Below are 23,260 nucleotides of genomic sequence, written 5' to 3' on the forward strand. Positions count from 1 at the left end.
GAATTCAAAACTTCACCCCCCCTAAAGAATCTATGCTCTGCATTCCGATGCAGATCTACTAGAAGAACGAGGGGAAGGGGGGGGGGAATGAGACAAGCAGCCCAAACTCCTTACAGACATCAGTGGGAGGGAACGGGGTGAGAAACGAGATACACAATTAAAATGGGGAGGGGGCGACATCGCGTGACTTAGCCCATTCGAGGGACGATCATCCTCATAATTCGAAAGGCTGCGATGGGCGATAGAGGGAGAGGAGCCGAGAGCCGGACTCCCAAACCGGTGGGGCTCTTTTCACGGAGCAGTCCCCATGAAATAAATGCCAAGTGGCAGATGAATAGGTCCAATCGGGAGAGCTACTGGACTGGAAGATCCTGGCCGGATTAGGTATTCATCACTTCCCCGCCGAACTGTCAACAGGGGTGTGTGCTACCTTGCCACGCATTCCTCATTGAAAACATTAAGGCGGCCGCTCCATTTTTCGCAGGGCGCTTAAACACCTTCTGTGGACAGCCAGGCCCTAAGAAGTGGCGCGGGGGTGGGGTGGGGGAGGTTTGCAGAATTCTTTTAACCAGGACCCCCTCCCTCCTCCTCACAACTCCATACCTGCTCCCAGGTTATGTTTCAAGCTAGGGAATGCAGAGACCTTGCCGGATTTTGTGGCAGAAAGGACGGGCCTGCTGTTGAGTTAAGACAACCACTAGAATTTAGGGCAGCCTATAGCACAGCTGCTTTGGCAAGGTCGAAAGGCATGGCCCGTTCTTGGGCACAGGGGAACAGGGTGGGTGCCTTGAGATGTCCGTCCGTTTCCCGAACAAAAGCACATCAGCAAAGATAAGTCAGTGGGGCAGACTTGACCCCTTCCTTCCAATAGTAGGATCAAACTCGCTCCTTGACAAACCCCCACAACTATTTGGCGAGATGGCTCTCCAAGAGCTCAGTTCTAGACGTGTTTACTTCTGTAAACTCGTGGGCCTGACTTCCCGGTAAGCAAAGATAATTCGATTCGGGGCACCCAATCCGCGGTGCACAGAATCGAGGATTTCCCTAACTTTTTGGGGTGACCCCGGAGGTTAACCGTCCCGTGCAGGAAAACTACCCGGGTGGTCTTGACTCCCACTTCAAACCAGGGGCACAGGAGAGCGGCGTTTCACACACGGAGAGAGGCAGGCAGACCTGGCCCCACACAGCCTGGCTGGGGAGCCTTTCCAAGCAACCAGTTGGGCGCCTTTCGCCAGCCCCCGAGCCGAGGATAGCGCTGGAAGCGTCCCCACACACACACCTCCTCCCGCCGCCTCTGCTGAAGACCTGGCCCGGGCGCCTTTGTTGTTGCTGCTGCCAGAGACCGAGCCGGCCGGGCTGCTGCTTAAGACGCGCTGATCCTTAGCTAAGCTGGCCCCGAGCTCTTCCTTGACTCCCCGCCTGCGCCCCCGGACCTCTCCGGCCATCCCTTCCAGCCCGAGGTGGCCGCGCTCGGCCTTCTCGAACTTCTGGACGCCGCTCGCCTAGGGCAGCAAAAAACTTGGGGCCTTATTCGTGGGGTGGGGGGCAAGGGTTGGGGGCCGGCCCAGGTTGCTTCGGCTGCGCCTAGCAGGGCGACGGAGCGCTCCCTCTCTCCTCTAAGCCTGTTAGGGACACATTCTCATGTCCTTAAACGTACAAGCAGATAATTGTTGGCGCTCTAGCTTTGTGCGAAGGGGGCCAGGGTGTAAATGCCGTTTAATGACTGCAGCTGCTGGCTGAAAACTGTCAATGGAATTGGCTAATGCAGAGGCCCCGGGAAAAGGGGGCTGTTTTTTTGTTTTTTTTTTTGCAAGCGAGCTGCAGAAACCGAGCGCCGCTGGAGCCGAAGAGGGAGCTGGAGAGGGCAGGAGAGACAGACAGACCGACCGACCGAGGGACGGCAAGAAAAGGAAGACGCAAAGGAAGAAAAGAGACCGGGGGTGGGGGGGGGGGGCGGATAGAGAAAGAAGCCAGGATCGCAGCAGCCAAGCCAAGCGCTCTTCATCCAGGCCACGGAAAGCAAAGACCTTCTGCTCTTGAGAAAATCCTTTCCGGATCCTGTAAGTGTTTTCCCCCTCCCCAGCTATTATTCAGCGCAACCACTTTTCTCAAGGAAGGCAGTTGTAGTTCACGCAAAGTTGTTGATTTCTGTTTAAGTATATATATGTGCCCTTTCTTTTTCTTTTCTTTTTAAAGCACGTTTTCCTCGTGTCTCAGGCTCGGAGGCTTCAGAGCCCCCAGACAGGGGAGAGGAGCCCTCCCTGAGAGCTCCCGTTTCCTAAAAGCCGCGGGCAGCGGAGAGGGGGGTCCCATTTCTCCTCCCCGCTGGCTCCTTAGGGCTCCTGGGTTCCCCGGATGGCACCCTGCTCTTGCAGGCGCTGGGTCTCCCGGTCAGTTGCAGGAGTTTCGGTCCAAAGAATGCGCTCAGGACAAGGCTGGGGGAGCCCTCGAACCACTTTTCTTCTGCGCCACATTTCGAAAGAGTTGTGTAAATCTTAGCTTTTGGGGTACGACCTTCCGACCGCTCGAAACGGGGTGTGTGTGTGTGTGTGTGTGTGTGTGTGTGTGTGTGTGTGTGTGTGTGTGTGTGTGTGTGTGTGTGTGTGTGTGTGTGTGTGTGTGTGTGTGTGTGTGTGTGTGTGTGTGTGTCCGTGCGCGCTGCAGACTGAGATGGGAAGGACATGGGAGTCCGTTCCCTTGGTTTCAAGGTAGTCAGTCCCTCTGAATTCAGTGGGGTGATGCTTAGTGCCCAGGTGGCAGGCTGAGGGCGTGGGGAGCATGGCCGAGGAGTCCCCAGATCTTCCTCGGGTCGCTTTCGGAAGACTCTTCTCCGGCATTTTACCATGAAGTAAATTCGACCGGGGTCAATTGGACTTTGGCCAAGATCTGCAGGTGCCCGCCAGCATTCCCGCCGCCCCTTGTCTCAGGTGCAGTATAGGAAATGGGGGCTCCATATTCAGTGGCTTGTTTGTTTACGGCAGTTCCCGGTACCCCACTACAGATCTCATGTCTGTCCGAAACGCCTGACTCGGTGGATCGACATTAGATTTCCCCTTCCTCTCTCCCCCTCCATTCAGAGGATGCTGGGCTCCCTCTGAAGATTTTAAAGGGCTGTGGGGCTGGGAAGGAATCGAATAAAAGAAAGAAGGGGGAAGAGAAATCAATCATTCACAATCACACTTCTGCACAGATCTGTCCTTTAATATGGGGCTTTCTTGAGTGGTACCCAGTGACAGTGTACTTTCCCAACTCTTGAATGACAGAGACTAGATTCCTCTCCGGAACAAAACACAAATGTTTGGTTCCTTTTTAAATATGACCCATGTGACCACTGTATTTAAAAACGCAAAGAAGAAAAACCGAGGCAACTTTCGGCACTTATTCAGTGACTTTTCTTCATTAAATCTCCTAAGGCTCAACTTAAAACTTTTTTTTAAAGTCCATATTATCTTTTTTTTAAAAACCCATCCCCATTTACAAATAAATTGAATGATTTCGTTTGGGAAGGTGAGAGGATTAAAGAAGAAGAAGAATGTAGTTTTGTAGGCAAAGAGTTCTGTAGCAACAAACTTCTTTGGGGGGGGGGGCGGTCAGAGGGAAGTCTGTGTTTCCAAAAGAGTTTCCTTGCCCTTGCTCCCCTTTCCCAGTTTTGAAAACGAATCTTGCAGCAGAGTCGGAAAGCTTTTTTTCTTCTAATTAAACTGTATCTTTGACACTTTTCCTTGAACATAGGGACTTTCAGCTAAGACCCATTCATTTCAATGGCACTGAAGTCCCAGTCAATGTCTTTTTGGCTTTGCTTTGTTAATATTCTACCCGTTTGTTGCCCTGAACCCAATGCGTTGGTTTTCCTATAAGGGGGTTACATTTCCACACCCTGAAGATCCAAAGCAAATCTGCTTTAAAAGAATACTCACTCCTTTCAAAAAGATGTGTTTCAAAGTTAAAACTTATTTACTTAGCGCGTTTTTGGGGAGACTCGCAGCGCAGATCCTTTGCAGGTCATGGGGAATTCAAATAATCTACTCCAAATTAAATAGGCAACCTTACAGTATGCATATTCACTTGTGAGTAAGTTAGTTTTACTCCAGTTCAAAGGGACTTGCTTCCAGGTGAGTGTTGATAAAATCCCAGTCGTTTTCACACTGGGGCCTCAATTCAGAGTTAGACACCATTGAGGGACTTATGCGGTCCTGTTGTACATATACCTGGGCTCATGGGAGTAAATGTATGTGTTTACTTGGACCCCTGGCCTCAGTGGGGCCTACTTACGAATAAATGTGAATGGTCCAGGATTTAACTGGGTTGCAGCTGATGAGTTTAAGATCAAAATAAATCTCACTGACTTCCTGGTAAATGGCCTGACCGTTGGCCTTATTTTTGTACAGCACCTTGCATTCACTAGAATATGTGTGCATGCATACAATCACACATGGGAAAGCAGGACGGTTTAAAGTAACGAGTAGTGGGGCACTATTGAAGAGGTGAGACTGACTCCCAAGAATAAAGTGGTTAAGGGTATACCTCCTTGGTAGTCATTTCCACCAAGCGCAGGAGGGTCTACTTGTGAATAAACGTGCCACATCCGTATACACAGATCGGTGTCAGGGAGGTCTTTGATCTAATTGAGAGCGCGATTTTGCAGTGATAAATAATAGAAATGCGCTGGGGTCGGCGAAGGGGACCGTCGTCTTCGTCGCTGTTCCTGGAATGTGAAAATGTTCTGTCACTTTCGCGGGAGCGGCGCTCGGTTCTGCAGGGAGGCTGACACCGCATCCGCAGTCAGGCCGCGCTGATTGACGGGCGCGTCATTTCGCCATCGGGTTGGCTGTTTTTAAGAGTTCTCTCCCAAACACAGGCAGGGCTGCTGGAGACGGGGTGTTGGGCCTGTGAATCAAAGGCCAGGAGAGAGAGGGAAAGTTAGAGTGGGCGAAAGACAGGGGCCACTGGAGCGGGCGGGGGTCTGTTTCCCTGTTTGCTCAGACTTTTTAAAAAAGTTATAAGTAGATGATGGGTCGAAACTTTTCCTTTCCTCTGTTTTCCCCCTTCCCCCTTTTCTTTTTGTGTTAGAGGGGGATTTCCCATTTCCTGGAATGGGCGGGTGGGGTGGGGGGAGGAATGGAATATTATCTGTTCTGTCTCTGGCGGTGACCCTCATTAGGGGGGCATCCCGCGAAAGGCCCCGCAGTTGGAAGAAAGCTGCCCAATCGGAGCGGTTGCACGCCTTGTTAGGGACGGTTAATGAAGCCTCGCCAGCGCCTGGAAGAAAGGTTCCCTCAATGGCGACCTACCTTATGTCAAGTCGTTACTTCTAATGAATCGCATCACACTCCTGCTCTGAATGGGAGAGGGGAGCGGAGGGAGAGCGCGCAGCCTCCCACCGACCCTCCCTCCCTCTGGCCGCGGCGTCTCCCCAACCTCTCCCAGGCTGCTTCCCTTCAAGGTTTCTCCTGCGCAGGACTGTGGTCCCGATTCTCCAGCACAGGCCGGCAAAAAACCGTGAGACCTCGTCTCCCACGGGACTGATACCCTGATTCTGCCCGACATGACTCGACCCTCGTGAAGACTTACTCGCGAGCAGCATGACTCGCAGTGCGGCCTCGGTCACGAGGATGGATCGAGGCTGGGACAGTGGTGCGGACAGAAGCGATTTGGGGGGGCGAATACGTGGCCCCTTTAAATCCGGGTGCTCTGGCCTTTCGCCAGCACCTTCGCTGCCTCTCCAACCTCTCGGCAACCTGCGGTTGTCTCCGAGGCTTCGCAGCTATCAAGGTTACCTTTCTGCTGTTTGCCTTTGATTTTCCGGTCTCCCCACCCTCCCCCCACGCCGACACTTTAAAATCAATTAGACACACACACACACACACACACACACACACCATTCTGACGGCAAATTATTCAAACAAATGTTTGGAAAGACCCCGAGGAAGAATTTGGCTACGACAAAAAGGTTTGATTAGCCCATTTCCTCCTCCCCCTCTGCCCCCTCCCTCCGATACACACACCTGCCCCCAAGCCCCCAAGCCAGGCACTTCCGGGGCACCAGCAACGGAACACCAACAATTAACCGAGAGTCACTCGCTTGCTCCTCCTTAAGGGACCCCAACTTGGGGCGAGGCCCTGCTTTGGAATATTGGTGGCCCCGAGATGGTCAGGCCACAAACAAACAGGCCTAGATCAAGTGGCGACGGTGGGGGCGCTCGATCTGCACAATAAATGCTGATGATCCCATGCGCCGATCCTCATCCATTATCTGCCCTCCACACTGTCTCTATATTGATTTCCTGACCTGCGTTACATGCCTGTGAAAAAGCTGCAGTCAGAGGTTGATCTGCAACTCACACGTGGAAAGCTGGGTGGGGTAGGGTAGGGTGGGGTGGGGAGGGGGGTTCTCCTTTGTCAGGAAATCTTACTTTCAGGACAGTACAAAAACAGTAAAATAACTCATCTGCTTGCCCACGAATGAGGGTAGGTGGATGCGCACTGCTTCTTCCAGGTTTCTTAGGGGTGCTCATTACAAAGGAATGACTAGCAGTGGACCTGGGTCGAGGTGAGGGCCAGGGTTCCCCAAATATGTCTCATTAGTCTCCCATCTCCATTTTCTCTCAGCTTCCCCAAGATCAGCCTTTGGGGATCGGTAGATGTCAGCGTTAGGGCTGGGTGGGGGGGGGGGTGTCTATAACCGTAACAAGGCGATCCTCGGGACGAACTGAGACAAACTTTTTTTCCTAGCCAGGAATACCAACAAGTGCAAATTTAGAACCAGAGTTTCGAGTTAATGTTGTCATCAGCCCTGCTGAGGTGTGTGATGTGATCTCTGTGTGTGTGTGAGTGAAGGGGAGAGAGAGATTCCGCAACACGGTTGCGGCCCAAACCGGGGCTGAAAACAAGGGATCATGGGAAAGGTGAGGAAGCGGAACAGAGGAGGAAAGGATACTTTCAGCAGACTTTGCAAAGGTGTCCTAAAGCGCGGTGTTTAATTGCTTGACTACCCACGGTTGTCAGTCACCCGAGAGCTACTTGCTCCGGAAGCCAAGGCGGATCCTCCTAGAGAGATCATAGAATCTGCATTACAGAGTGTGGGTTGGAGAACACTGCAGGCTGTGTGTGCCTTTAAAAACTCTCAGACTGGGCCTATATAAATGGAACTGCTCCAGATGAGTAAACGTCATTCTCTCTCACCCATACTCACACCTTGCAGGATCAACCCACCAACATTTCCCTGTATGTGTGAATTGCTTTAAAAGCTTCTTAATAGGGGGAAGAAGGGACAGATTTCCTCCTCTTCCGCCTCTGTATATTGGCTTTAATTAGTAGAGCGCCAAAACCATGATTTTAAAAAACCCTCCTTCCTGCTTGCCAGTCCAGCAAGCCACTATAGCTCCAGCGGTTCAAAGTGGTCCTGTTTGCTCAAACTCCCTCCAGAGCGCACTGAAGGAGAAATGTTGGCGCCCTGTACAGTTGAGGGGACCAAAGTCAGCCCCCAAGCGGGCTGACCTGTCCTGAGGATCGTGCAAGCCCTTGGCGGGGACAGGGGGTCGGCAGGTGCAAATGTAATCTCCTCATCGCCACATAAACCAGGGCTACCAAGAACTATTAAAGGTCGCCAAGACGTTGAAAATGCATTTAAAACAACCTTTAGAACCACAGGGCACGACCCAGGCAGAGTTAAGCACTTTTAATTCCCATTGATTTCAATGAGAAAGAAATAAATACTTGCTTAATTCTTCCATTGAAGTCAATGGGAATTAAAGGTGCTTAATTTTGACTGGTGCTTTCATGGTTCTGTATTGCTTATTCTTATCATTCCTAGCATGGCGGGGGAGGGGGGGGGAAGTTAGCTACGTCAAATCAATTGTCCATTATTACCGTTATTTTCTACAAGGATGGCACAGGTAAAGCAGATTCCTACTGAACCAATCGGGCAGCCCTCTTTTTTATGTAAATTAACATTCACTCGACCCCCCACCCCCACCCCAGTTTGGCGGATCATCCTCCGCCGGGGATTACTGGGAAACTTCCTTTACTCAAGACTAAGCAAATATGTGACGTCGTCGCCAAAGACGAAATCAGATCGTCTTTGTCGATTTCTGCTAAGGAAAATAAACATTAATTAAACACTGAGAAGACTTATTGAGGAAAAGTAGCCGGCCTGCCCACATTCCCGTTGCTGAACCAAGTACCGGTTTAATCCATGGGACTTTTTTGTTCGAAGTAAACGGGTTCAGGGAGTTACCCGATCCCAGTACTGACATACACTGCAAGCCGTAGACCCCGGTGATGTAGTAGGTGTCTTTTTAAACATAATGGCATGTAATCTCTAGCAAGAGAAAAGTTTGTGTATTTATGAATAGTTTAGGGGATTGGTTTTGCACTCTTTTTTCTCAGAAAGACCCTGTACATACTTAAACACATTTATCTTCACATGTTGTCCCTATCGTAACAAAAAAAGGGTGAATGTAAATATATCATAAGGATTGTCGGTGTGTTTGTGCGCATGTGAATGAATGAGAGAGAGAGAGAGAGAGAGAGAATTGGATATAGTTTCCTAATACTGTTGAGCCGCCATAGGAGAATTTAAATGAACTCAAGTAACTATTGCCTATTATGGCGCCGACTTCCAAGGAATGTGCTACATACATGTTTCGCACCCTGTGCAAGGGAATAATGTCGCATGAATAAATTGTATCACATTGCACAGATGTTTTATTCAAAACTCACAAATAGTGCTGGCCCCGCACATACTGCGTACACTCGCACTTGTGAGCAATTCTTGAGTTCTGTGACTGTAAAATTATATTGTTGAATTCACTTTTAATGAAGAATTATTATTTCCGATGTACTGACACATTTTAGAAGCCGGTGTGTGTCACTGAATAAAATAATTGGAGGAAAAGAAAGAAAGAAAGAGAGAAAGAAAGAAAGAAAGAAAGAAAGAAAGAAAGAAAGAAAGAAAGAAAGAAAGAAAGAAAGAAAGAAAGAAAGAAAGAAAGAAAGAAAGAAAGAAAGAAAGAAAGAAAGAAAGAAAGTGTCTCACATTTTCTAACAGTCACCGAAAGAAAAGCTGCCGTGGAGTGGAGGGCGACCGAGAAGGGGAGGGGGATTTCACTGGGGGATTCAATTCACAGGTTCATGCAGGCAGGCAGGAAGTGGGGTGCGGCCGGCGCGGGGAGAGAAGGTTTGCTGGGATACAGATCTGGATAAACTGAGCCTCGGATTTCCTTATAAATTAGCGGCTCTGCCATCGGAAATGATTAAGATTGCAGGTTCCCGCGCTGATCCATTAAGAGAGAAATCCGGAAGCAAGAGTCGCTTTTTATCGAGACCCACCAAACTGCCTCAGAGTCGGGAGCCCAGATTAAAACTCAGGCGCAGTCCAGAGTGACTCTGCCTCTGGGATTCGGAGATTTGGCGCCGCTTGCCAATACAAGTGGAAACATCAAAATAAATCACCGGGCATCCACCCATCAGGAGTTGTGGAGGAGAGGACGGGGGGGGGGGGCAGATCCCTCCACCTCCCCCCCCCCTCGCGCCCCTCCAGGGGCTTTTGTCGCGCCCATGAGTCAATGCCTTGCGCGCGAAACTTTTTAAGGCGAGTGTCAGCGGGCTAACAAACGGAGGGCTTGAAAGGCCAGGCGAGCGGGCGAGGATGCTCTTGACTTCTTAGCGGCCGTCGAGAAAAGGAGCCGGAGGAGCAGCAGCAGCTTACGAGGAGGGGCTCAATCAGCGGAGAGCACAAAGCTGGGGGATAACAACCGGGCCCGGGACACGTCCCGCTCAGCACGCGCAGCCCGGTCCAGCCGTTTGATGGGACGCTGAATAGCAGGGTCTGCCGGCTGCAGTTTTGCAGGGGCACCGATCCCCCCCCCCGCAATCTCCCAAGTCCCCCCAAATTCCGGTTCCTCTCACCCCTCTCTACCCTACACTTATTCACCTCCCCCCCCCCACACACACACACATACCAGATATAAGAGAGAGAAGGGGGAAGGGTGGGTCGGGGTCTTTCCGGAACGCTCCGCATTGCATTGCATTCAAAGGCTTTGAGAGTGATCCCGGTTCTAGGCGCCTTGCTCCCAAAGGTAATGTCCACCCACTGGAGGGCTACATGTTTGCTGTGCGCATCCAGAGGGCGTGTGGGTAGGGGGGTGTCTCTTGGTGCTCCTGATAGCAACTGCTTTGAGAAACACCGCTGGCCAGTTTGGCGTCTGCAGCAGATTCTCGTTCACCTTAACTCAACAGCAAATCCCTCTTAGCTGGGTACTAGGTTGAGGGTTACACCCGAAAGGGTGTGTTTCTAAACGCATTTCCAGGGGCCTAAGACCCACTGAACTCGGAGGGACTGAATTCTGAGGAAAGTGCTTTCAGTCAGCTTTCCTCTCTTTATCGATGACAGATAACAGGCCGATTCAATGCTCAGAGCACCGTGGGCTCGAACCAGCCAAAATGAAGTTCCCCTTGTTAAAAAAAATACTTATTGTTTCTTTCAGTATGCTTTTTAAGTCCATGCTCAGCTCTACCACTGATATCAGTTTGACAGAAAAAGTTATTTTAAGGACTTGTTATTACAGAAAAAACAAACATATCAATTATCACTATTTCAGGTTTTCTGTGGAAAATGTACTCTCTCCCCTTCAAAAGCTATAGCAAGTCAGCACGTTCCATCAGGTTCAGTTCAGTGCCATTTAATTTCATGCAATCCGTGGAGGATCCGAGTGGTCTCATATCCATCTTCTTAGAGGCCAGGGAATGTAACTACTTACTGCATTATCACTGAGCCGCATTAGCCATAGATAAGGGCAGGTAGATCTGGTGATAGAGTGAAATTCTTCCTGCAAGCTTCAACCCATTAAACTCCAAAGCTGATCTATTGGGTTTAATGTGCAGGGCAAAACAGTTTTAAGTCCCGTTGATCTGTACCACGGAAGCACCTACTGAAATCTCGCACACTGAACTAAGTGCTGACTTTAACACTGCTGACTTTTAACTGGATCGTGTCCTACCTCGTTAGCCCCAGGAAGCTGTCCAGCATTAAGTGGTCCACGAGAAAACAGCTTATCCTGTCTGTTGCTGTAGATGTATCTAGATGCAGTTTTGCATAGTTAACCTGAACACCTGATTACACATAGGGAAGCCCCAACCTTTATTTGATAGGCACAGAGATAACTAACGCATTTGCAGCCGGGAAGCATGTTTGCCCACTATAATTGTGCCCTAAGAAGCAAGTCCTGCCGAGATCAATGGGTGTTATTCATAGCTGTGCTAGAATTTCAGGCATGGTCTACCAGAACAGAGAGATGCCTACTGCAGCCATGTATCTACTGGCATCTGCCCTAACATATACAAGCCCCTATTTGTGCTTTCTCTCCTTCTCTCTATCTCCTCCCCCCCAACACACAAACACACATACATTCACTGAGAGTGCACCACACTAGAAGATCTGCGCATTACTTCTACTAATACACCTTAGATTGTGAGTATGACATGTCCTTTCAGGTAGCTATTTAATAAATGTAAAATTGGATCTTGGAAGTACAGCTGAGTCGATTTTGTACGCAGAGAAGGCTGTATTATTGTTGTTGTTATTATTATTGGCGTCACATCAGACTACAAATCAGAAATCAATAGCCTAGAGAAGACGGAGCTTTCAACAGGCTGGGGAAGCGATCCTAAATAGCCTTTCCTTCCAGCTAACTGTCAGAGGGGGTGGAAGGTGGATTGCTTTCTGGAAGGATCAGCCCACTTGAGTGGCCAGTCCTAAAGCTAGTTTAGTGACTTGGATAGATAAGGACAGACTGAAGTTGCTGGCTGTCCCAAGCTGCCTTATGCTGACTAGGCCTCAGAGCATACCACAGATGTTTTTGGCTGTTAAAGTTCATCCCTAAGGCAACCCCCCCTACTCTGAAGTGGGATCCTAGCCCCAAGGTTCCTCAGCCCCTCAGGTTCCTTAGCTGTGGTAATTCCCAGGAGAGGAGCTGGTGAAGACCCTGACCATGATCCTACCTAAACGAAGCACATGATTTCTGTCCCTGGAACTGAACTGAACATCTCTCCATGGAACAATGTGGGGAGGGGAGCTGTTGGTCCTTAATGGCAAAGCTTAGGCTGCTCTCCCCACCCAACCCTGCCCTCGGTGGTCTGCCTTCCAGCTAGCAACAACCTGCCTGGGGTCAGCTTCTTGTGGGCCCTGCTACAGATCAGCTCCAGTGAGCCTCTGCATCCAGCAGAGAGAGGTGCACAGACCAATGCAACTACAGCTCTAGGTACAGCCTTACTGAAGGCCCGCTCAGGCTGTGAGAAAACCAATATATGGCAAGTACTTTGAGGTTAGGTGGCGTGGCTGAGACCTCCGCTCTGAAAGACTCCTACAGGGCCAGACAGTTTCTTGGATCCAGCCCCAACAAGTGTTTACTAAGTGACAACTTGTGTCTATCACATGTTCACATAATGGGAGTTCTGATATTTCTCATATTTTCTACCAGGATCCAAGTTCCAGAATCAAGGTCAAATTATAATACTGAAATCAATTTATAGCCCATTTTGAGATGTCTGTTCCTTTGGATTTGAGCCTCCATTTGAGCCTATTGGTGATAACTGAACTTACTTCTAGCTGTCCTATTTAAACTAAACATAAATACACCTTGCTAAACTCACCGAAGGGTGCACTGTAAGGATCTTAGCCTTTCACCCCAGAGTTTCCAACTAGATTTCATAAAGTGATTAGGATTAGGGTCCACAAATCAGATCAGTAAAAATAGGAACCCATTGTTGGCTGGAAGTAGACTCACAATTGACTGGAGTCGTTATGGCTGCAGTCCTAAAAGCACTTTCCTGAAAGTAAGCTTCATTGTAAGCTTTCCTGAAAGTAAGCTTCTACTTAGGACAGTGGTGGCAAACCTATGACACTCCAGATGTTCATGGACTACAATTCTCATCAGCCCCTGCTCGCATGGCCAATTGGCCATGTTGGCAGGGGCCGATGGGAATTGTAGTCCATGAACATCTGGAGTGCCATAGGTTTGCCACTATGGACTTAGGAGAGCCCCCCCCCCCAAATCAAGCAAGGCTTGTACTTGTTACCACAAGACTTGGGGGGGGGGGGACACTTTGGAGGATACAGTTCCTATGAACAGGACAGACCTCCACATTCAGGATGAAGAATAGTTCATATGAAACAGTAAACAAAGGAATTGGATTCAAGATATTTTGCTAGACAGACCAAGTCAGGCTGTTCTTGTGTTCATCAGTCCACGAATGGCAGCTGTCCAGGTTCCTATAGTTGCCTTCCCTGGGTTATGGACCAGATCATCCACCCAAACACACCCCATCGATCTCTTCAGGGTATGGGTAGGGCTATGTGAATTAGGCCTGTTGTACTGGTGGGGTGGGGGCTTATGGACACCTAAAGTCAGAGGTCAGTGGTCCAATACTGGCTGTATTTTAACAGGCAGAGACTCAATGACCTTCTGCTATCGATAAACCTTGCTTTCGCCTCTGCTAGATTTTAAACTCGTGGATAATCCAAGCAACTAGTTTCTCTTATCTGAAAACCGCCCAGTAACCGTAGCCCAAATTCAAATCCACCTCCAGTAAATTTAGGTTGCAAACTTTCAGCATGGCTAGAAGTCCCACTGTGGTTTAGACCAAGTGGTATGTGAGGCACAGTGCAGGAGTGCAGGAAGTAAAGTTGATTCTGCAGTTGACAAGAGTGAATAAGGGGCCTAAAAACCAATCACTTTCTCATCTGCCCTGTCATACTCTGGGCTGCTAAGATAGCACATTTGCACCACTGTAAGGTGACTGTCTGGTCAGGGTGCTTGTTATCCTGTGGCCTGTTGAGCACAGTAGTTACTGCCTCCCTTCCTAAAACAGGCTACACTGCCTTGAGCTGTTCTCTTGTTCCACTCTCTCCCTTAGGATGGTGGCTGAGTTGGGACATTTCCGTTAAGGCTTGGTCACTACCTTCCTTGCTCTGTGAGCATATTAAGCCTCACCCTCTGCAGTTGGTTTCCAAGCCTTGTAAACTCTCAGCCGCCAAGCTCCACAGAAGGGAGGCAGGAAATCTGTGTTGCCTCATTTAACCTTTGGGTTGGGGGTGGTTCTATTTCAGTGCAACTCTGGATAGGGGGCATAATGTTTAGTGGAATGAAGTTGGTTAGTAAAACTGGCTTCAGACAGCCTTTTCACCGGTGCCTCCAGGTAACTTCAGGCCCTTTCTGATTCTTTTCAGTCTCAAACCAAACTCATTTTTATTGCCTGGATGTCTTTTATACAGCATAGCTGATGCTTCGATTTTAGCATTGTATGTGGATTGCAGAGGCAAATAAGAAAGATCCAAATGTAGATCTCCAGGACTTCTCAAATATATATCCTTTGCTCTGTATATATCTACTGAGTGATAGAATAAGCTTCATTTGCCCACACTGTTTGCATCTGTATATATGGCATTATATTTATTATATACTATAATAACAGTACCATTCAATATACTACAATATTCCACAACATTATACATACCATCCATGCTTTTTTTTTCTAGATATGACTATATTAATTCTGTAATAGTATGTATTAATGTGTATATTATGTATTTAATGTGTATATATCAATATAGCATTAAGATGATGCTATGTGGCTAAGAGCAGTGGCTAAGAGCAGGTGCATTCTGATCTGGAGGAACAGGGTTTGATTCCCAGTTCTGCCGCTTGAGTTGTGGAGGCTTATCTGGGGAATTCAGATTAGCCTGTACACGGGAATTGGGTGACCTTGGGCTAGTCACAGCTTCTCGGAGCTCTCTCAGCCTCACCCACCTCACAGGGTGTTTGTTGTGAGGGGGGAAGGGCAAGGAGATTGTAAGCCCATTTGAGTCTCCTACAGAAGAGAAAGGGGGGATATAAATCCAAACTCTTCTTCTTTATTGAAGAACAGAAGCAAGAGACTGGTTCCACTCCCAAGGAACTTATAGTGTGTGTTTGTTGGGGGGGGGGGAAGTATCACACATTAAAGGATGGAAGAGTGGAGGGTAGGTGGAATAATGAGAGTAAATGCAGTGATAGGCATTTCGATGTGTTTTCAACGGACCATGAATACTAGGAGCTTAGCCAAAATGGGGAAAGTGACTTGTGCACAGGAGGGAACATAAGAATGTAACAATATGAAGAGGAGCCCTGCTGGATCAGACCAGTTGTCCATATTGCCTCACAGTGTTGTCAACCAGTTTTTCTGGAGGTCCAGCAACAGTACATAGAGGCTGAGTCCTTTCCCTGAGGTTGCCTCCTGGCACTGGGCTTCAGAGGTTGGCTACCTCTGAATGTGGATATTCTCGTAGACTCCAGATTCCCTTCAGTCATCACAGCTATTAGCCACATCTGTCCCCCATGAATCCATCAACCCCCTTTTTAAAACTGTCTATGCCTGTAGCCATCTCTACACCCCCGGGGCAGTGAATCCCGCATTTTAATCACTCTCTGTGCAAAGAAGTATTTCCTTTGACCTATAGCCCATCAGGGAAGAAGAGAGAGAGTGGTGGAAAAGGTAAATAACAGAATAGGATGTTTGTATCTGTCTCTATATCAGTCAGTCATTAGGTAGGCAAAGTCAACTAGGTGTCTTCTCCTATTTTGTAAACAAAGTAATCGTTTATGCATCCAACCCTCTTCCTTTTTTCAACTTGTTGCGTCATCTTCCCAGTAAGACAACATGAAGGGGGAATGCGTTGCAGGGTATAGTCCTGATATATTTGCAATTTATCTGCATCCCTCCTCAGCAGGAAGTGGTCATGAACATCGTTTGGGTGAAGATCTGGGAGTTCAATCCCGGCTCTGAGCAGCTTCCCTTCTTGCCGGACCCGTTGGGACCAACAAACTTTCCTTCCAAGGGGCAGATTTCCGAATCGAAGTGTCACGCTACATCCCACCAGTTGCATAATCTAGAGGTGCGTTGAAACGAAGCACGCCCGAGTAAACGCGAGGAGATATTGAAGCACCGTGACGAGCTCTCGCCATCTTCTCAAAGGCTCGTGAGCTCAGATTTAAGCCCAGCCCTCTTCGATTCGATTCGTGACTCGTTTCAGTCGATTAAAGACGGTTCGACTCCCGGATTGCGAAGGGAAAGACCACGAAGAATTGTCCTGAAGGGCTGCTGGATTCGGGGGGGGGGGGGGGAGAGAGAGTGAATGATGACGCCCTCTATAGCATCAGTAGGCCTGCACCAAAGCAAGCCAGCTCTCGTCGGGACTTCCCTTGGCCACTCCCACTTCACCCTAGAACTTTGCATAAAACTTCCCAGTCTCCCCAAATGCAATAGCCGCCTGCAGTCCATTCAAACGCGCCACCTGTTTTAACCGGATTGCCCGGGAGGAAAAGCAGGTTTCGGTCTGCAGATCCACAGGGCAGTTAAAGCGAAGATGAGGCGCAAGTCGGACTGTCCTTTTAACATTCGAAATATCGGGTCTTCCGTCGGCTAAGAATCGGGCTCCCCCTTTCTCTTGTCCCCGAAAGTCCATGAGACTTGCTTGGGGGAGGCGACTTTGGAGACACCGACTTTGGAGCACCCTTCCTGGGGAGTAAGTCCCACGGAACTAACCTGGACTGGCTTCGGAGTAAAAATAAATTACTTAAGGCGCGGGAATTGGAAATCCTGTGCAGAGTGAGGGGGCGGGGGTCCACCCCTCTCCCCGCCCGGACTCCTTAGCCCCCCCCTTTGCTGTCCTCCTTTCCAGAGTGCTATTTATGAAGGTCAGCTGAAAAGGGTCATAGCTGCACTCCCCCCTCGCGAAAGATTTTGCTATTTACACGGCTATTGCTACACAATATTAAGTTGCAGGATAATGGCGAAAGGCAGCCCTGGCGCTGAACCGGTTATTCACGAGTGAGCAGCGTCTGTCGAATGCAATTCTCGTCTCTTCGCCCCGTTTGGATGGAGCGCAATCAATAGGCAGGAGGACGACGAGTTGGGGAGAGTCGTCCCCCCCCCCCCGCTCTTGGTCTCGATCGGGGGGGGGTGTGTGTGGGTGGGCAGGGACTGCTTTGGAAAGACGTCGCAGATTCAACACTGAGCCCATCCAGGTCTCGCAGGCCGATGTCCCAAAGGGAGCGGTTGCTGCGGGGTGAGAGTTGCGCGTCCTTTTCCTTTCGGAGAAGCTTCTGGCAACGCAGCAAGCAACAGGACAGCCCCCCCCCCCCCCACCTTCTTTGGCAGGCGACACCGACGGGATTTCAGTGGGAGTCCCGGGGACCTGATTACCGGCAAGGCAACCAATCCTATGCCCGCCGACCGACCGACAGGATCTGAACGGAGCGAGACGTGAATCGGGCTCCTTGCTGTTGGGACGTATATATCATTTCGAGCAGAGGCAAGTTCCGACTTCAAAGTGGTTTCCTTGACATTCGTCAACCAAGTAAAGCGAAGTGGCTCCAGTGAATTCAGCTTCAGAGGCACTGGCATTTAAACCCGTTTACACTCCAACCTAAACACATCCTTTGCTTCCAAGTGGGTAATGGTTCCGGTAGGGAAGCATTTCACAGTTGCATACTGAGTAGCATCTGAAGTATCTTGGGGCTTCAGATGGTCGACCGCGACCCACCTGTATGAGACCCTTTTAATCCCCGTCCTAAATTCTCCTACTTGAGCGTAAACTCCAGTGAAATCACTGAGAATTAACTTCGAAGTAGATGTAAAGATCGAGGAGGAATTCTGTCAAACTCTGCTGGATGCTTGGAAGGAGTATTTAATCTTTCCCTATCCAGAACTTGAATGCCAAACACTTGTTACAACGTACTTATTCACTTGTTTATTTTGCTTTCCTGGTTTGATCCTTAAACCTCTGAGAGGCACAAATTGACTTTTGAAGAGGCATTAAGGGGGAAAACGGTTACAATGACAGCCAGGTCCTATGCCTGTTTACTCAAAAAACAACCAACGGGGCTCAGATCCAAATACCTGCCCACATGATTACGGCACCGACGTGCTCAGGTGAGATCACTCCACCGGCTTCAGCAGCAGCTTCTACACATTACTCGAGTTTTACCTTGGCAGAGCAAGTCATGTAGGGAGGAAATGGCCGGAATTTGCCTTCAGTCAAAGTTATCTTACCTGGGTTAGGGACGAAACAACCAAACGCCTTCCAGTTGTCTGATCCAGCTGTGCACCATATGTTGCACACGAGCAATTTACAGTCTGTTCTTTAATCCGATTTCAAGCGATTGAGGACAATTTTTCCTGCTTAACTGGCTCGTGGATCTGGTTGCTCCCTTTGTATGCTGTCTAGATCGTCCATTCGTGTACGACATTGCCCTCTGGGGACAACTCAACACAATCATGTGGTTAGATTAAACTGATTATTTCTTTTGTTTATAATACTGAATATGGTCCATCCCATTTATTAATCTTTCTCAAGACAGAGTTGCAGAGCTCATGTTTTCTACTCATCCATCATCACGATCCCCTTACTTCGAAGTGAAAAAGGAAGGTCAGAAGAATCGAGTTAAGACAATTTCGCGTCCTCCTAATCCAGCATCCAGTTTTCCAAAGTGGACAATTGGCATGCCCTGAACAATTGCCCGCGAAAGGCAAAGGGCAAATAGTACCCACCAGCTGCTGGCCCCTGACATCTGTCACTAAGACCCATCTACAGACCTGTCCTCCAAGATCTTTCCCAAAAGTCCCTTCAGAAAGCAACCTGAAATGTCCATCTTGTAGCAAGGACTATCACCCCTCGTGCCTCGTGTGCCTGACTATTCTTATCTACCTTCTCCACATCATTCTCAGTTTTATAAACTCCTTTTCAGGCACTTCCCCCCCATTCTAGAATATACAACCCCCCACCCCCACAGCTTCCCTCAAATGGAACATCTTCCTTCCAATTATTCATCCGTTGGATTGCCAGCTGAAAGCAGGGTGGGTGGGGGGAACTTTTTAAGTAAGGTGGGGGTAAAGAATCAATGCCTCATATTCCATTCAAAGTTAGCATTGCATACACAAAGCAAAACGATTCGACTCGACAGTCACTCTTGCTGGACTGGCTTGTGGCTGAACCCAGCGCAGTTTATTGCTAAGCTTTTCAATGCAAGCTACCGACTGATGAGATAATCACCTCCAAACAGGTTACCAACTTAGATTTGGAATTGTAAAAGGTACAACCATCTGCATGTGTGTGAGAGCAAGGGGCAGGAGGCCGCCAAAGTTAAAGCACTTTCAAGACTGCGATCTTAAACACACATTAAAGAGTAAATTCCATGGAAGTCACTGGGACTTATTTCAGAGTAAACCAGCTTAACAGCACATATTTTATTTAGGACATATTTTATTAGGAGAGATTTGTGCTTAACTCTCACACTGAAATCAGTGGGATTAAAAACGCTTCACTTCGGCTGGGCCGGGCAAAATTTCTTATTGAAATCCCCAGGAGTTGCTTCCAAAGAAACGTCGTCGCGACTTAGGTGTTTAGGCTTCCAGATGTGCAAACAGGGATTCTGAAACAGTAAACCAACCCACCCTGGAATGTAAATATAGGAGTTAGCATACATTCTTTTTCCTAATATGTAGTTTTTTGATCATTAAAAATATTTCCTAAGCTTTTTCTACATAGCAAATCCCCATTTCGGAAGGCAAGATCTTCTCTCTCGGTAGCCGCGAGTAAATTCCTTTCAGGACGGTTTTTTGTTTGTGTGTTTGTTTTTCTAGACATAATAAACAGTCGCCTATTTCTAGAATCAGGGCACATTTCACCAGAAATGCGGGTTGCAGGTTCGACTTTCTGCAGGTGAACTTTCTTCCTCTAGACAAAAGTGTAGGCACCGGGGCAGAGTTAAAGCAGGGCCGGGTTTTCTTTCACAAACCAAAGGGCTGAAAGAAAGCCCCCGTCTCTCTCTCCCCCCCCTTTCCTTCATCCGTTTGACTTGCTCTCTCTATGGAGTATGGGCAACAGCTGGTACTTTAGGGGAAAGTTTTTTTAAAAATAAGAAAAGGGATTAAGGCCAGGAAACAGACACAAAAGAGCTAGTTTTCGCAGAGATGGGCTCCCTGAAAAGAAAGGCGCCCTTTCTCAAATACCTTCTATAGCCATATTACAGAGGACTTGCTGCAAGTTACCAGCCACTGACCTCAGGGTAAGGTTAGCTAAATTCGAGGGCAGGGGGATTTTTCAGAGTAAGAGTCTTGTGGATCGCAGGGGGAAAGCTTCCTTCTCCAGAAAAGTCGTATGGTTTTTGTCCCTCTGGGTGTGGGTGTGTGTGTGTGTGTGTGTGTGTGGGTGTGTGTGTGGGTAGAAAGCAGAAATAAACCAACTGTACGGGAAAGTCTTGGATCGGGGTTTACTCGTCCAGGATGTGTTGTTTGTTTAATGGCGAGAGGAGTCTCTGGGTTTGATGCCAGGGAAGCTGGCGCAGGTGCTGACCGTCAGAAGCACAGAGCCACGCTTGGAGCATCCGGAGGCCACGTTGGGCTTCAGAGGATCGCGTGCAAGATTCTTCCTTGTTAATCCCAGAAACTAGCGGCTACAATTGCATTCATTCCGAACTGAGAAGTAACCGACACCGTGCGTGAGTCTTCAGTCCTGTGCGCCTTCATAGAAGTAAGCCCCCTTGACGAGTGGGATCTGCAGTAAGGCGCCTTCACAGCAGACTTATGATGGCCCGGCAGGGCTTGCAATGAAAGAGACTAACACAGGTGCTTTGCCAATGCCTTCCTCGGCATAATGGCCACTTGGAAGTCTCCCTTCCAAATACTAACCAGGGATGGCCCTGCTTAGCTTCTGAAATCTAATGAGTTGAGCTATCCAGGGCAAGTGGGACCCACTCCCAAGGAAGCACGCCCAGCGTGACTATGGGCTGGATAGCCAATGGGGAGCTGTCCCATGATGGAACTGATGATTGGAATTCTGGTGGCACTACAGAAGTTACAATTCGTCTTCCTGGGAAGTAACTAACTGCGTTCAGACTGAAGTTCTCCAAATATGGTCGTTTGGTGGAAAGGGCCATGAGATATCCCGCAGGTTATGCTCCTAATAATGACAAATGGAAAACGGGTAGAGCTTCCACGAGTGCGGAGTGCTTTACATACATGGCATCGGTACAACAGCCCGGTAAGATAGGCCAACATTATTATCCTCGTATTGCCAAACAGGAGTAAGGTTGACAGCATGGCCCACTTAAGGCCACTTAGGGAATTCGGTCAGAGGTGAAGGTTTTGGGGGGTTCCAGTACTTTGCATTCAGGTTCCGAGTGCGGAGGAGCGACAGCGTCCAGACTAAAGGGAGGGATGCTCTGGCTATCCCAGTCATACGCTGCTGCTTGTCCACATTTTGAGCTGAACTTCCTTCCGAAGTACAGAGCCCTGCAGATGCCAGTTGAGAGATCATGAAAGGTTATTTCCCCACTCCACCCCCGCTGCCATTTCTGGTTTGTTTTTCTAACCTCCCTGGGAAGTTTGGAAATCCCCTTTGCTGCATTCTCGAGAGGATGGCAGTCAAGGAGACTCTTCCCCAACCCCTGCAGCTCAGCCTGGCATCTCGGACTGAATTAGCAACATCCGAAGGAAGGCAAAGAGGCAGCAAACACGCACACCACACTTCAGGAGCCCTTCTTGTTCCGCGGTCCTAGGCACACTTGGGTCTAATAGGGATGGAGCTTACTTCCGAGTAAACGTGCACAGCTCTGCATTGCGAACTGATCTTTAGCGACTCAGCCAGCCGGTTAAGAGAGCCCAGAGTGTCCCAGCAAGCAGGGCCCGGTACGATTTCCCACTGGGGGTTTCTTTGGGAGGTGACCGTGGTGGTGGTGGTTAGAGAAGGATATTTTCGAACTCCTGGAGGAGAGGCCGACCAGCGCCTGTAAGCTTCCCCCCCCCCCCCCCTGTTGGGGAGTCCTGCTGGGCGACCTTGGGCCAGACACAGTTCTCTCACAACTCTCTCAATCCCACCTACCTCACAAGGTGCCTGTTGTGGGGAGAGGAAGGGAATACAGTTGTAAGCCATTCTGAGACTCCTTAAAGGTAGAGAAAAGTGGGGTATAAAACCATCTCTTTTTCTTCTTCAGGTTCACCGGGTTGCAGTGCTGGTGGCTGGGAACAGAACAGCTGGTGTCCTGCCTTAATTGGATTTATGGACTAAGTAAGTAAACTACCATTTGGGGCCTTTGAGTATGAAGGTTTCCTATATACAAAAATAATAAAAATGAACTAAATTACCTTGTTTTGCTATGGGACTCTCCTCAGCTTGCCCTAGTTTGGCGCCTCTGCATGTCTGAACCCTCTCACTGTCTTTGAAAAGGGGGCGCCACTTTTTTTTTTTAAACATTCCCTTGCAGGTCTACTGGAACAGTCGTCAATAGGCAGAAGAGAAGAGATACAAAAGGTGAAGCCTTCTGTAGCCTGTCGCACTTGTACACGCAAATGGGTGGGTGGGTGGGTGGGTGGGGGGGGGGGGGGGGGGGGGCGACAATAACCCAGGAAAGTTGTCGGTAAAATGTAACCGGCTTCATTTTAAACCACATGTCTACAGGGGAAGCTGTAACTGATCGATCAGAAAACGTGTCTATGAAAATGTCTGTTATTCTGATCCCGGTGGAAGGCCCGGCCAGCAAGTCTACGCCAAGGCCTCCCGGACGGGGCGACGCACCTCCAGTCACGTGGTCGCCCCCTGCAAGGATCTCCGTTGCTTAGGCTGGAGCTCCTGTGCGTAGGGGCGCCCTTCAGAGGCTCCACTCATGTTTATGGTAGAGAAGGTGCGTCTGACCTTCGGACCTAACCCCTCACCGCCAAGGACAGGCATGCAAGAGCTGTCAGTCTGCCCACCTCTATGGCGGAGGAGGCCCGGGGTGCAGCAGGGAGCCTCGCGCCTGGCCTTCGGGGTCCACTGGGAGGTCGGCGGTTCAGCGGCCGGTGAGGCGCCTCCTGCCCGCGGCCCTCTTTTGTCTGCTCCCGGGTTCCTTCCTGCCGGAGGATGTGCCCGGCTTGCTTCCCCGGCCTGCCTCGCTCAGGCCTGGCGGCCTTGTTTGTTTTTACAGGCCCGGCAGAGGAAAAGCAGCGGCCCCTGGTGCGTCACCCACCCAGCCGGCCCCCTCTGGGGAACCAGAGGCAGCGCGGCCCGGCCCGGCCTTGTGTCGGGAGCCGCCCAAGTTCATCTAAAAGCAGCTCTCGGGAGAGGGAAGTCGGCCGGGTTCATGACCAAGCCAGGTCCTCGACCCTGCCGCTGCCCTCCGGCCTGACCCGAGGCGGCCTCCCTGTCGTGCGGGAAGGGCTGTCAGGCTGAGGCCTTCTCCGGTGC

General features: G+C 49.5%; 1 long non-coding RNA gene across 2 annotated transcripts in view; it reads left to right on the forward strand.

Moving 5' to 3' along the window:
• The first annotated feature begins 254 nt into the window (after window positions 1–254).
• Window positions 255–23,260, forward strand: part of LOC125425247 — a 34,635-nt gene continuing 11,629 nt past the window's right edge. Inside the window, exons 1-3 of one of the 2 annotated variants that reach the window (XR_007243337.1) lie at window positions 255–384; window positions 1,784–2,060; window positions 22,032–22,105. This is a non-coding gene — a long non-coding RNA (uncharacterized LOC125425247). Of the gene's footprint in view, window positions 385–1,113; window positions 2,061–22,031; window positions 22,106–23,260 lie in introns of those variants that run through there. The other variant, XR_007243336.1, reaches the window with a different exon arrangement.

The sequence above is a fragment of the Sphaerodactylus townsendi genome, linkage group LG01 (assembly GCF_021028975.2).
Source record: "Sphaerodactylus townsendi isolate TG3544 linkage group LG01, MPM_Stown_v2.3, whole genome shotgun sequence".
In the NCBI taxonomy this organism is placed as follows: domain Eukaryota; kingdom Metazoa; phylum Chordata; class Lepidosauria; order Squamata; family Sphaerodactylidae; genus Sphaerodactylus; species Sphaerodactylus townsendi.